The sequence below is a fragment of the Accipiter gentilis genome, chromosome 12 (genome assembly GCF_929443795.1).
Source record: "Accipiter gentilis chromosome 12, bAccGen1.1, whole genome shotgun sequence".
NCBI lineage: Eukaryota > Metazoa > Chordata > Aves > Accipitriformes > Accipitridae > Astur > Astur gentilis.
In genome coordinates this window covers 24,540,864-24,552,639 of record NC_064891.1, presented here as the reverse complement: position 1 = coordinate 24,552,639, position 11,776 = coordinate 24,540,864, and the positions used below count along the sequence as shown (strand labels likewise).

Here is an 11,776-nt window from a genome sequence, read left to right as displayed (position 1 = left end):
CCCTCCTCCCCCTCGCAGGGGCGAGGGACCGGAGGAGGAGGGAGACGGAGACCGGTGTGGCCGTGGCCGAGGCGAAGGCGTCGGGCTCGCGGCGCTGCCCCGGCGGTGTCCGTGCACAGCCCACCCCCGCGCCCCGTTCGCTCTTCCCCGCCTTCCTCGCCCCGCGAAGCCAGTGCCGGCCAGGCGGCAAGGCCGACTGCAAGGACAGGCAGGCGGTGTCTGCAGCTACGGCCCATGGGCTTCTCAAGAGGGCCTTAGGAAAAAGCGTTTATGTTGTTCAGGAAAAATACGGCAATAGATTTAACGTACAGTTGAGCGTGCTGCTCCGAGGCGGCTGCTTCTATGAAAAAAAGCCCTGCCGCCTCCTTCTTGTTTGACCCGTGTCCAAATGGCAGTTTAAAGAGATCATTTGCGTGGCCCTGCGCTACTGACACAGTCTTTGACCTTTGACGCAATTTGGCAAATCAGATGGCTCTAATTACAAAAGCCTTTGAAACGCGCCTTCCCATTGACCTCCTGCTGTCCACTGGAGACAAGAGTACTTGAAAACAGAAACCTGAAAAGTGCGAAGCCGACGTAGTTTCCATAGGAGCTTAAAGAGCTCACTGTCAAGTTTATCCCAGATATTTGTGAGGTAAGGAAGTCTGGGGGGTTGGTTGGTTGGTTTGTTTAAATTTCAAGAGCATTATCTCCTCTAACCTTTCTTTGTGATTGACGTTACCTTATAAAAAGCCCTGTAAAATGGGATACTGGACCTGTAGGTTTAGAGACTGATGATTTCAGTTTCCCAACTAGGGACTTTACAAAGGCACCAATATTTCAGGAAACCAAGTTCTCTGGTCTCCTGACTGTGAGTACAGATTCTTAAAAACTTGGACCTATGTATCCATATCTAGTGCTGTTATTAGGTGGCATCCTTAATCTGTCAAACCTGCCATTAATATTTATCATCCGCTGCAATGTCATCTTCACTGTGTTCCGAGCAAAGCTTGATGTCAGCTGTCTCCCTTTCGTATTCACTAAGGAACAGCTAAGCAGTCCTAGTGCCCACAGCACAATGTGCCTTGACTGCAAAATCCATCAGCTTCTGGCCAGAAAAGCACCAAGAAAACCCCTCAGAGCTCTCACTGGACAGGTCTACTTGTAGGAGAAGGGGTTAGGTAGGTAAGCATGGTAGCACCTACCAGATCCAGATGTGTGGTGTCCCACTCGGCATTTAGAATGGAATTTGACCCTGTGAGTCTTTTGGGGATAGCAATGCTGTCATCTGTCACTGCAGGTTGTTCCCTGGTTCCTGTTTGTCCTCAGTGCGACAAAGGAAAGACAATGCTCTGTGGAAACCGGCTCCCCTGGCATGAGGTAAAGAGCGGCAGTTCTCCTGAGCAGGAGTTATCCATACAGAATTGTATCCAAATTAGCCCAGTGATTTATTGAGAATGAAAACAGTACGTTACCCTGTAAACCAGGTATTGCTGTTTACCGAGCAGTACCAGCAGGGGCTTCCCAGAAGTGTCAGGAACCTCTATGCTATTATGCACAAGTACTGAGAGGCAATTTCTGCCCTTGATAGTTTGCAGTGAAGGCCAGCATGGAAATTATAAATGTTTCATGCTGAGCCTTTATGTGCAGTGGATCTGCTCTTATATTTACAGGGTTTTGGAAAGTAAGTGCAAGGCAGCTGAAGAGGCCACAGCAGGAATTCAAGGTGGCAGGAGAAAAGAGGCAGCAGGTGTAAGAAGAGCTTTGTGAGAAGGCAGCAGGCTTGAAGACGAGGCCAGGGCACAACGGCAAGGATCCACAGGGGAATAGGTGGGGGAGCAGGGCAGGGGGGATAGGCCACGGTGCACCACTTGGTATTTGGAGGACCCTCTGACCGCACTTGGAGGACAGGAGGCAAAAAAATTCACAAACAAGAAGGGCAAGTACTCGTACTGTGAAACATTTGTTTTCAACTGCAAACAGTTAATTTGGACTTTCCCCTTGCATTTTTTTCCCCTGAAGGATGAGTTAAATTTTCTAGATTCCAGCTCTCCTAACAAGGAATTTCGGCTCCTGCAATATTATTTTTCTTGCTCTTTTCTGTCTCACTGCCTCTGGTTTTGCTTCTCCATCATGTTCCTGACCTTTCCCTCTCCTGCTGCCCATTCTGCTTTATTTTGTTCTCCTTTTCCTTCACAATTTGCATATATTTTTTTTCTCATTATTTCTCTCCTGCTACCTATTTTCCCTTTTTTACTCATTGTTCTTTCCTGCATGCTTCCATCTTCGGATTCTAAAACCTTAATTGACTGCCTCATGTGACTGGAAAACAAACCAAACTACCCGGGGCAGGGAGAGATCGGCTGCCAGTGTGCTAGCATGCTGTCCTGCCCGGCGTTGTAACTGGACACACAGCAGCTGTGATTCTTGGGTGGGTGGAAAAGAAATGTCCATTGTAATCTCCATGTGTTAGATCTCAGATCAAGCTAGAAATGCAGAGCAAACTGCTTCTGAACACCCTGCTTTTATCAGCAGCATGACGTGCTCTGCAATGCCTGACATTACAAGTGGAAAAAGTTACTTTTTCACCATGCTTCCTATCCTCATAAGTGAAGATTTGTTCCCTATGGTACACTCCGAGCTAATTATCTCTCTCTACTCTCTAGGTTTGCTAGCAGATCAGAAGAGACCAGAAAACATCCCATGGGTGTGGTGAAGGGAAGTAGCCATCCTCTTAACACTGACCTTCAAATAATTGGCAACAGCTATCATTTTTCATGGCACGTTTCAAAGGCAGCCCTTCAAAATCAGGTGAGCTAATGTGGGAAAGGCATGCATGGCTGCTGTCAGGCCCTAAATGCACCAAGAAGCTCCACAGGCTCTACCCCTGCCATGGGCATTTGGCTGCCTGCGCTCATGGCCAGCCCTGGCACGGCACGGCTGTCAGCACCGACCTTGGTGCTGGGAAAGGAGCTGCAGGAAACCTTATCGAAGATCTCTGTCCGTTGGCTCAGGAACCAAATTTAAGCTCAGGCCCTTGCCTGAACTATGCTGTAGGCATGCCTGTGCCTGGCCGTGTACCTCACTGATCCTGGGCTTCCCTGGCTAATGTAACTTCCTGGCTTGACCTAAGACCTGTCTTGTCTCTATGGTCAGGCTTGGTGGTCCTTGGACCATGGCTGACCCCTGTTGCTGTCACCAGCTGGCCTGGATCTCCTTGTTCGGGTGCCATGAGGCTGTCGGTGAGGTCCTTGCCTGCCTCACCACCACCCTTATCCCCAGCCTGCCTGCCCTGGTGGAGCAGCCATGCTTCTCCTTGCTTCTCCTTGACTGCACACAGTCCTCGGGGTGTGGGTGAAAAGCAGCTTCTTTCTTCCAGGGAAATGTGCTTTTTGGCACTCCTTCCAGGTATTGCCCTTGCATAAATAATAATAGTGTTAACATTGAAACATGACTAAGAAAGCTAATAAGCATTCTGAGTAGAAATAAGAAACAGAAAGGTGAAACTGTATTATTTTTGGCACTGTTCAAATGATGCGCAATGCCTAACTCACAAACTCATCCTCTATATTTTTATGGGTGGATGTGACTTCCCTTGTGTCCTTAGACTTTAGCATATGATAGTCTCGTTTCCTCTTGTTACCTTACTCAACAACTTTCTGTCTCATTTGGGTCCCATGACTTACACAGAGACAGAAGGCATTCTGAAACAGGACGGTTATGGTGCAACTTGAGCAGATTCACAGGAGCACCCAGATCAAACTGCTCACTCGAAACCTGTTCTCTTTCATAGGAAAGACAGGAGTCAGCTGCACATCTGTTGCCACAGAAGACAGGAGTCAGCTGCACATCTGTTGCCACAGGACTCCTCTCAATTCAGATAACATGGCATGCTTCTGTCCCAGTAAAGATGGAAAATAAACTGCTGTATCTAAACACTGTACACTTTCTGGGACAGCCAGATCCAAAGCATGCCTAGAAGATTAGCTGTAGTCGTTAAAACAAAAGTCAGGTTTCTGTACTTAGTGATCCCAGGTGTGGTGGGTTAATCTCGGCTGGCCACCAGGTACCTACCAAGTTGCTCTATCACTTCCCCTCCTCAGTGAGCAGTGCCAGCACTGCTCAGCAGTAGCCAAAACACTGGTGTGTTTTCAACACTGCTCTAGCTACAAATACAAAGCACAGCACCATGAGGGCTACTATGGGGAAAGTTAACTACATCCCAGCCAGACCCAGTATACCATGTTTTCTGAAAATAAAAAAAATGGTAGATTTGTTTATCCTGAAACTTTAAATGGCTTTTGAGTATTCAGGCAGTTTATCTGGGAACAGAAAAAAGGCTTTTCCTGAGCTTTTTGTGCCCCTAGTGAAGAATCTGTCCTCTTAAATGCAGGAAAAAGGGAGTTAGAAGAGAATGTTCCTAGCCCTCCACATTGTGCCTTTGGCATTCTCCATTTACAGCATTTTAGCTGTGCAAATTGAATTTGTCCTTGAACTTGAACCATTGTGAAGTATTGTAAGTTAGAAGTTGTGATACTTCAAAACATTAGGATGTCAGACATGGTAACTTTGTATTAGAAATACGTAGCTGAAAAATCTGATCTCTAATGGCTGCGCAGTAGCACAGCTGATTTTGTTTCAGTGACGTGACTTCAGTTTTACAAAGATAATATCCCAGATCAGAATTCAGTCATCTGTCTGCTGAGAGGAACCACAAGCATATTTCTATCTTAATGATTAAAGAATATTCCTAATGACCTTTGAAGAGCTGTTGTAATGCGACAGCAGGAAATTATTCTGGCTTTTGAGTATGTGGCAAATATTTTAAAGCAGGCTTTTAAGTGGTTTCTGTAGCAACCACTCTTCATTAGAGATCAACCCATGCTATTAAGTATCACGCTGTGTTCAGATCAGCTTTGCAATATTAAAGACACTGGTTTAATACACTGCCAGGTCATGCGCAGTTCCTTGCTGTCCAACAGCCAGGGGAGCATAGAAGGAAGCTTGCTGCCTGCCAGACTTTTTTCCAGACATGCAAGGACACACCTCTTGGTGGTGAGCTAGCATAGGTGCCCCGATGGGTGGAGGAGCTGGCCCTGCTCACTATTGGCTGCTCTTTCATCCAGCAACTGTGAGGAATGGGGGGGGTTTATTTCTCATTCATCTACCTCTCTGCCCCCTGCCCCAAGAAAATAGTGACTTGTGATTCCCTTTTAAAGAGGTATCAAGCACAGCTCTTAACTGAGCACAGCTCATATTCTTTTTTTTGGTCTTTTATCTCAAGTGTCTGGGGCATCAGATAATTTATCCTTCAATCCCATATTCAGTGTTTATGATCAACAGGAATGTAAAGCCATTAGCAGGGTTAATGGTGGAGAACTGGGGAGGTGTCATTAATATAAAGAAGCACCTCTTCTGCTCTCCTCCAAAGCTTTCCGGTTATTTATTTATTCTGATTTTGGGTTGCCTTCCCTACTTGCTATGGACATCTGGGGCTTAAGGCAGCTTTAGCAGAACTGACTTGAGAATCTTAAAGTACTGCTCAGGGGAAATGTGTTTAACAGTGATCCTAGTGGAGGGCATTCACCTGGCATTTGTCATCAGCCCTGTGAGAGCCTGATCAGATGCCCCAGCAGTGCTGGGGTCTCTGGGGGCAGACTTCTCTTTGTTTCTGGCTGGAAGGTCAGAGCTTGTTTCTGCAGCCATAGAATAAGAAGGAGTGAGGGTCATTTTCTCCTGATGCCTTCTCACTTTATGCCTTTGTTATCTTGGGACTCAGTTGCTGCAAAGCCTCTATGTGAGGCTTCTCTCTAAAACAGTTCAGAGGCACAGAGGCAGACCTAGCGTAGCACGTGAAAACTGCCTGCTGTGCCCTTAGTGCGTACAGTGCTGAATACGGCGAGTTCTTTCACTCTATCCTGGCACCCAGGAGGTCTGGGTTTCTGTGTGCAGTGGGAAGTGCCAAGTCCTGCCAATAGACTCCTAAATGAATTAAGCAGGGTGTTGCCTTGAGAGACTGGCAGCTTCTCTGGCTTCTGTGCCTGAGCTAAAATTGGAGCAAGTATTCAAGAACGAAAAAGAGGGACTGCCAGTGCCCATGTCTCTGACAGTCACGACACCATTGGTCTGAAATAGCCTGTTGACCTTCAGTGCTGGGCTGTGGTGGCCTTTTTTGGGTGACTTGGAAAATAGGCTGGTAAAGTGAGGTAATCCCTGGCAAGCATCCTTTAAGAGTATGCTGATACTTGTGTTTCTTTAGGTAAGTCTGCTCTGTAGGAATATCTTGCTTGGCCATGCTTTTCTTTCTGTAACTCTCAGCAGAAATGCTTTTATAGAACTTACACAGAAAAAGAGAGTGCTTTTTGACAGTGGTTGCTACTTTTTATTTGTGGTTTTGAAGGCAGAAATCAGCAGAAATTTCTGAAGGTAGAAACCATGTAGAAGTCAGCTCATGTGTTACCCAGTCTATGGCATTATTGTACTTAATAGCAGTTTTTATTTCCTGTTGATGGTGTACTCCTCTTTGCTTAGTTGTTGTTAATACAACCACTGCCTGCTGTTACGGAAAGGGTTACTACTTCTTTCTAAGAGCAAATAGGAAGAATAGGATAATAGGCATTCAGTGTTATAAATCCATGCCTCTTCTGTAAGACAAAAACCGAAGCAATACTGAAGTTAAAATGTATGTTTGTAAAAAACCAAAAAGCACAGGGCCCGCATGCAAAATGAAATCCTGTAGCATCATTTTGTAATATAGATGATTCCATGAAATCTTGTGTTTACAAATGAACCTGTCAGCTTATAGGGTCTGACCCAAAGCATATGGAAACTTCTGAGAATCCTCATGCTGACTTAGCACGGACTGCATTGGGTCCACAGGAAGATGGATGTGTTCAAAATCACGTCCAGCACTGAATGAAAGTTTCAGCAGTGTGTAATCTTTTGCTTGTTTTTGGCATTAGAGCATCATGTATAAGTACGGTGTGTAAGCAACATACCGCTGCATTCAATGTGTGATCTTTGCCTACGTTGCCATCTACCTTCTGTATGGGCCTGCTACAGTTAGTGGGAGTCTGGGGTGCAGCGTAGTTGCTGGGATTCTGCACTTGCAGACTCTCTGCTGCTGACATCTTCTGCCATTTTTTGTTATTTTAAAATTCAAATCAGTTTAGTGCATGAATCAGATTATTATCCCTGCGGAACAAGGTGGATGGTAGGGACAAACAGCTAGATGCACATGGAGTAAGGATGCTGAGAACAACCACAACTGAGTCTGCTGCTGAGAGACTATGGGGAATTGCACTTTTTACTGGTTGAGGTAAGATGCAGAAACTGGTTATTTTGTCAGTTCAGTTGCAATAACAAGCTCTTTCTGTAGGATATCAGAGGTGTGAAGCATCAACTTAAAGATTTTTCAGCAAGATGACCCAAGCCTGTGGCTGAGTCCTTGCTTTACTTCATAGTCATGGCTTTATCGTCACTTCTTATCTGCAAAGCAGGGGCAAGAAGGCTTCTCAATGTCAGTGGAAGCATTGTAAGGGTGATCACAGGAGCAGTTGTGATGAGTTCAGCAAAGGCTGGACTAGCTCCTGGGCTAGCTGTCGAGGAGGGTACAGGTCCACGAGCAGTGTAAGGCTGAGCAGCCAGCTCGTTACTGCACCGCACGTAACTCCCTGTATTGTCAGCGTTGTGCATGGCTAATGTGAAGCTTTGTGGAAATGTGAAGGCACCTTCCTTGCCACTGTTGGTTTCCTTCAAGAATGAGGAGGATTACGGGAGTGCCCTGCCTAATGTGTACGGCTTTATTGGGTTTGCATGGCAAGGTTTTGGTAGTGGGGGGGCACAGGGCTGGCTTCTGTGAGAAGCTGCTAGAAGCTTCCCCTGTGTCAGACAGAGCCAATGTCAGCCGGCTCCAAGACAGACCCACCACTGGCCAAGGCCAAGCCCATCAGTGACAGTGGTAGTGTCTCTGTGACAACATATTTAAGAAGGGGGACCCCCCTGCCCCGTGCAACAGAAACTGCAGCCAGAGAGAGGAGTGAGAATATGTGAGAGAAACAGCCCTGCAGACCCCAAGGTCAGTGAGGAAGGAGGGGGTGCTCCAGTCACTGGAGCAGAGGTTCCCCTGCAGCCCGTGGGGAAGACCATGGTGAGGCAGGCTGTCCCCCTGCAGCCAGGGAGGTCCGCAGTGGAGCAGATCTCCACCTGCAGCCCGTGGAGGACCCCATGCTGGAGCAGGTGGATGCCCAAAGGAGGCTGTGACCCCCCGTGGGAAGCCTGTGCTGGAGCAGGCTCCTGGCAGGACTTGTGACCCATGGAGAGAGGAGCCCACGGTGGAGCAGGTTTGCTGGCAGGACTTGTGACCCCACAGGGGACCCACGCTGGAGCAGTTTGTGAAGAACAGCAGTCTGTGGGAAAGACTCACATTGGAAAAGTTTGTGGAGGACTGTCTCCCATGGGAGGGGCCCCACGCTGGAGCAGGGGAAGATTGTGAGGAGTCCTCCCCCTGAGCGGGGAGGAGCAGCAGAAACAGCATGTGATGAATTAACTGCAACCCCCATTCCCTGTCCCCCTGCGCTGCCGGGGGGCATTCGTTATTTACGTTTGTCTTCTGGAGCAACTGCTATGCATATTGAAGCCCTGCTTCCTGGGAAGTGGCCAGACATCACCTGCTGATGGGAAGTAGGGAATAAAATCTTTTGGTTTCCTTTGCTTTTGTGTGCAACCTTTGCTTTTGCTTTATTACACTGTTCTTATCTTGACCCATGAACCTTTTGTTATATTTTCTCTCCCTGCGCCAGTTGAGGGGAATGATAGAGTGGCTTTGGTGGACACCTGGCATCCAAACATTGTCAACCCACCACGGTCCTTTTTGGCACCCAGTGTGGAGCATGAGGAATTCGAGATAAGGATAGTAATTGGGAGAGGTAACAGGCAAAACATGGACTGAACGCAGCTAGAAAGTGAAGAGCAGAGTGATTGTGGGGAATTTATGTTGTTCTAATTGTGGTGAAGGGACTAGGGGTGGATTGTGTGTAAATTGTGGGCACCTGGCATCCAGCCAGGGTTAACCCACCAGAGCTGCCTGGAGCACCATTTGTGCTGATCCTTCCCTGCTGCCCACTAACACAGAACTGTCCCAGCCTTCTCCAGCTGTGGCCAGACAGACAACCCTTTCCTGTTAGAAAGGCATAGTGTCACATGGAAAAAAACTTACAAAAAGGAGCTGCTGTCATCCTGATGGATGGCAGTGAGCAGGCATTGGCTTGGGATTTATTCCAACTGGCCTTCTGTGCAGTGCCGAAGACAATGGTCTTCCAAGTCTTCAAGGTGTTAACGGTAATTGTGGTAGTAAGTAATAATGATTGTTTATGGGCAAAAAAATCCCTGAAAATGTTTTGAAGCTGGAAGGATTTGCTGATGGGAAGTCCAAGTCATCAAGCCCCATGCAGTTAGTTACTTTTCTATGGAAGCATTTCCCCATTTTCAGAAGATCAGTTTCATCTTCAAAAACGCATGTTCAGCTTCAGGTTGAAATCCTCCACTGATGCAAGAGAGCACACAGCTCAGCTGAAATCAACAGGACTCCATCCCCTTACCTCAGCAGTAAATTAATCCTGCTTCCGCCTTTTCATGGAATCTCTTCAGCACAAAGAAACAAATTATATTGTCAACATTTGAAGGAAAAGGTCTGTTTAGTTTTCAGGGCAACACAATACAGGGAGAGGGAGAGAATATCTGCATTTATCTTTGTTCAAGGAGTGGAGGTGCCATGCTTACACTGTTAAATGTCAGACTGTGCTTACTCTGCTTGCTTCTATTCACCTGAGCAGGATTAACTATTTAGCATGATATTTAGGAATATTATTTGAATATTTCAAGACCAAGTGGAGGGCAGTTCAGAAGCTAGTTTTGAAAAGAGTTGCACATATGACAATAAATATTGATGAAAACAAAAATTAAGAATGGCTCCTTAATTCTTGGCTCTACTGTGACAAGAGGTGGCAAAGCTCACCTGTTTTTTGCATCTAGCTAAGGGAATGCTAATCCTGATTCAGTCTGTCACCTATTGTATTCTAAATCTGGGCAAGCCTGGCCCAGATGTAGTCCGGGGAGAATAACGAAACACCGGAGGTTATTCAATCGACTGGGAAAAGCTGGGTAAACAGAAGTGTTCCCTCGTGGGTTCTCACAAGTCGTAACTCCACGCACCTTGGGTCTTTGCTCCTTGGAGACCCTTGTGAGCTGTTGGGCCTGTTCTGTCTCTGCCTTCCAGGTGAGTTATTTTGTGCAGTTGCATCTGCGTGTGATTATGTTCTTTCTCTCATTTGGGGTTTCAGGTTGCCCCCAGCCTTATTTAAGATCTCCTCTTTTTCTACACCACCATGAAACAACTATTTTTCTAATATGGCTTGATCCATGTATTGAAATAAGAAAAAACATGTTTATGCTTGGTGCCACAAATAAGAAAATGCATGCATGGGTCAGTCTACATTCAGGTAAGATCTTGGAGAGGTGCAGGACGTGCATGGAAGTACAACTATTCTTTAGCGAAACACAGTACTGTCAGGCACATCCAGTGTATCTTGCTCAACTGTAAGTATAGTGCTTTTACTGAGCACTTGAGTCCACAAGCCATGATGCTTCTTCAACAATGTACTTCCATGGGGAATTAATGACACTCAGTACCTCCTGTTTTTTTCCAGAACTTTTTTTTTGGTGGAGGGGGTGTCTCATAGCAGTGAAATGAATGCGAATTTTCTTACTGACACCAGTAAAGTTTTTACTGTAGAACAGAACCAGCCAAGATGCTCCATGAAAGTACATTTAACTTTTATTAAATCTCCCCCCCTCCAGCCCCATTTCCTTCCTCCCTGCGTTCATCATGCTCCAGCTATGGTTGGACAGAGTTGCCTCTTACACATAGCAGAGTGCGTTGTGTTTGCACGCTGCCATCACCACCGTTGTTTGAGGATTTACGAGGTCTGTTTTTAAATGCCCTTGCAGCAAACAGAAACATGTACACATGCTGCTGCTTCTCTCTTAACAGCTGTCAATCCTAAATCACAGTGTGAACAATGAATGAGATGCTAGAGTGCATCTTTTCCAATATGCTGCTTTAGGTCTGGGCTGAAACTGCAGAGCCGGAGCAGAGGATCCTTTCTGCATGCTGCAGCGTCCCTAAGCAGACACTGGGCAGCTGAGAAGGAGACCCTGCCGTTCCCCAAGACATCTCAGCAGGGGCTGATTATCAGTACTCCAAGCACACAGGACACGTGGACCCTGGGTCTTCATTTCAGGGGAGCCAAGACCAGAAGACCAGCTGTTAGGGTCACCATTAATACCCTATTCAAGGTAAGTTGAGTTGCCTGCTGTTTCTGCAAGATTTGTACCTCCTCTTCTCCACAGGCGCCTCTTGTCTCTTTTTGCTTGGCCTCTGCGCTGTCTAAGGCTTCCACTTACCACAGCAGTCACAACGTACCTGTTTCTGAATTCAGTGTATTACTGTGTGAGCCTTTAGAAAAGCAGCACTTTTAGACTGCCTTTTAACTAACTCATTTTAAATGGCATGTTATTAAATGTTGCTTATCACTTGTTGACCACATAGGAACGCTTGACCTTTGCACAAATGACATTCAAAATATATGACAAAGCCATACAAAATATTATCCTTATTTATTACTGGCATTTCTAAAACATCTGACTAGAAACAACATAAGAGAGATGGAAATTAACAGGACTCCAGCATGACCTGCACAGCAAAACGTCACTTAATGCAGACAGTATGATTCCATCT

The 11,776-nt window shown here is 46.4% G+C and overlaps 1 long non-coding RNA gene across 1 annotated transcript; it reads left to right on the top strand.

Moving 5' to 3' along the window:
* Positions 1-231: 231 nt before the first annotated feature.
* Positions 232-11,470, top strand: LOC126044877 (uncharacterized). The gene is made up of 3 exons (XR_007507805.1): positions 232-634; positions 2,646-2,790; positions 11,103-11,470. It is a non-coding gene; the product is annotated as an uncharacterized LOC126044877 (long non-coding RNA).
* Positions 11,471-11,776: the final 306 nt, after the last annotated feature.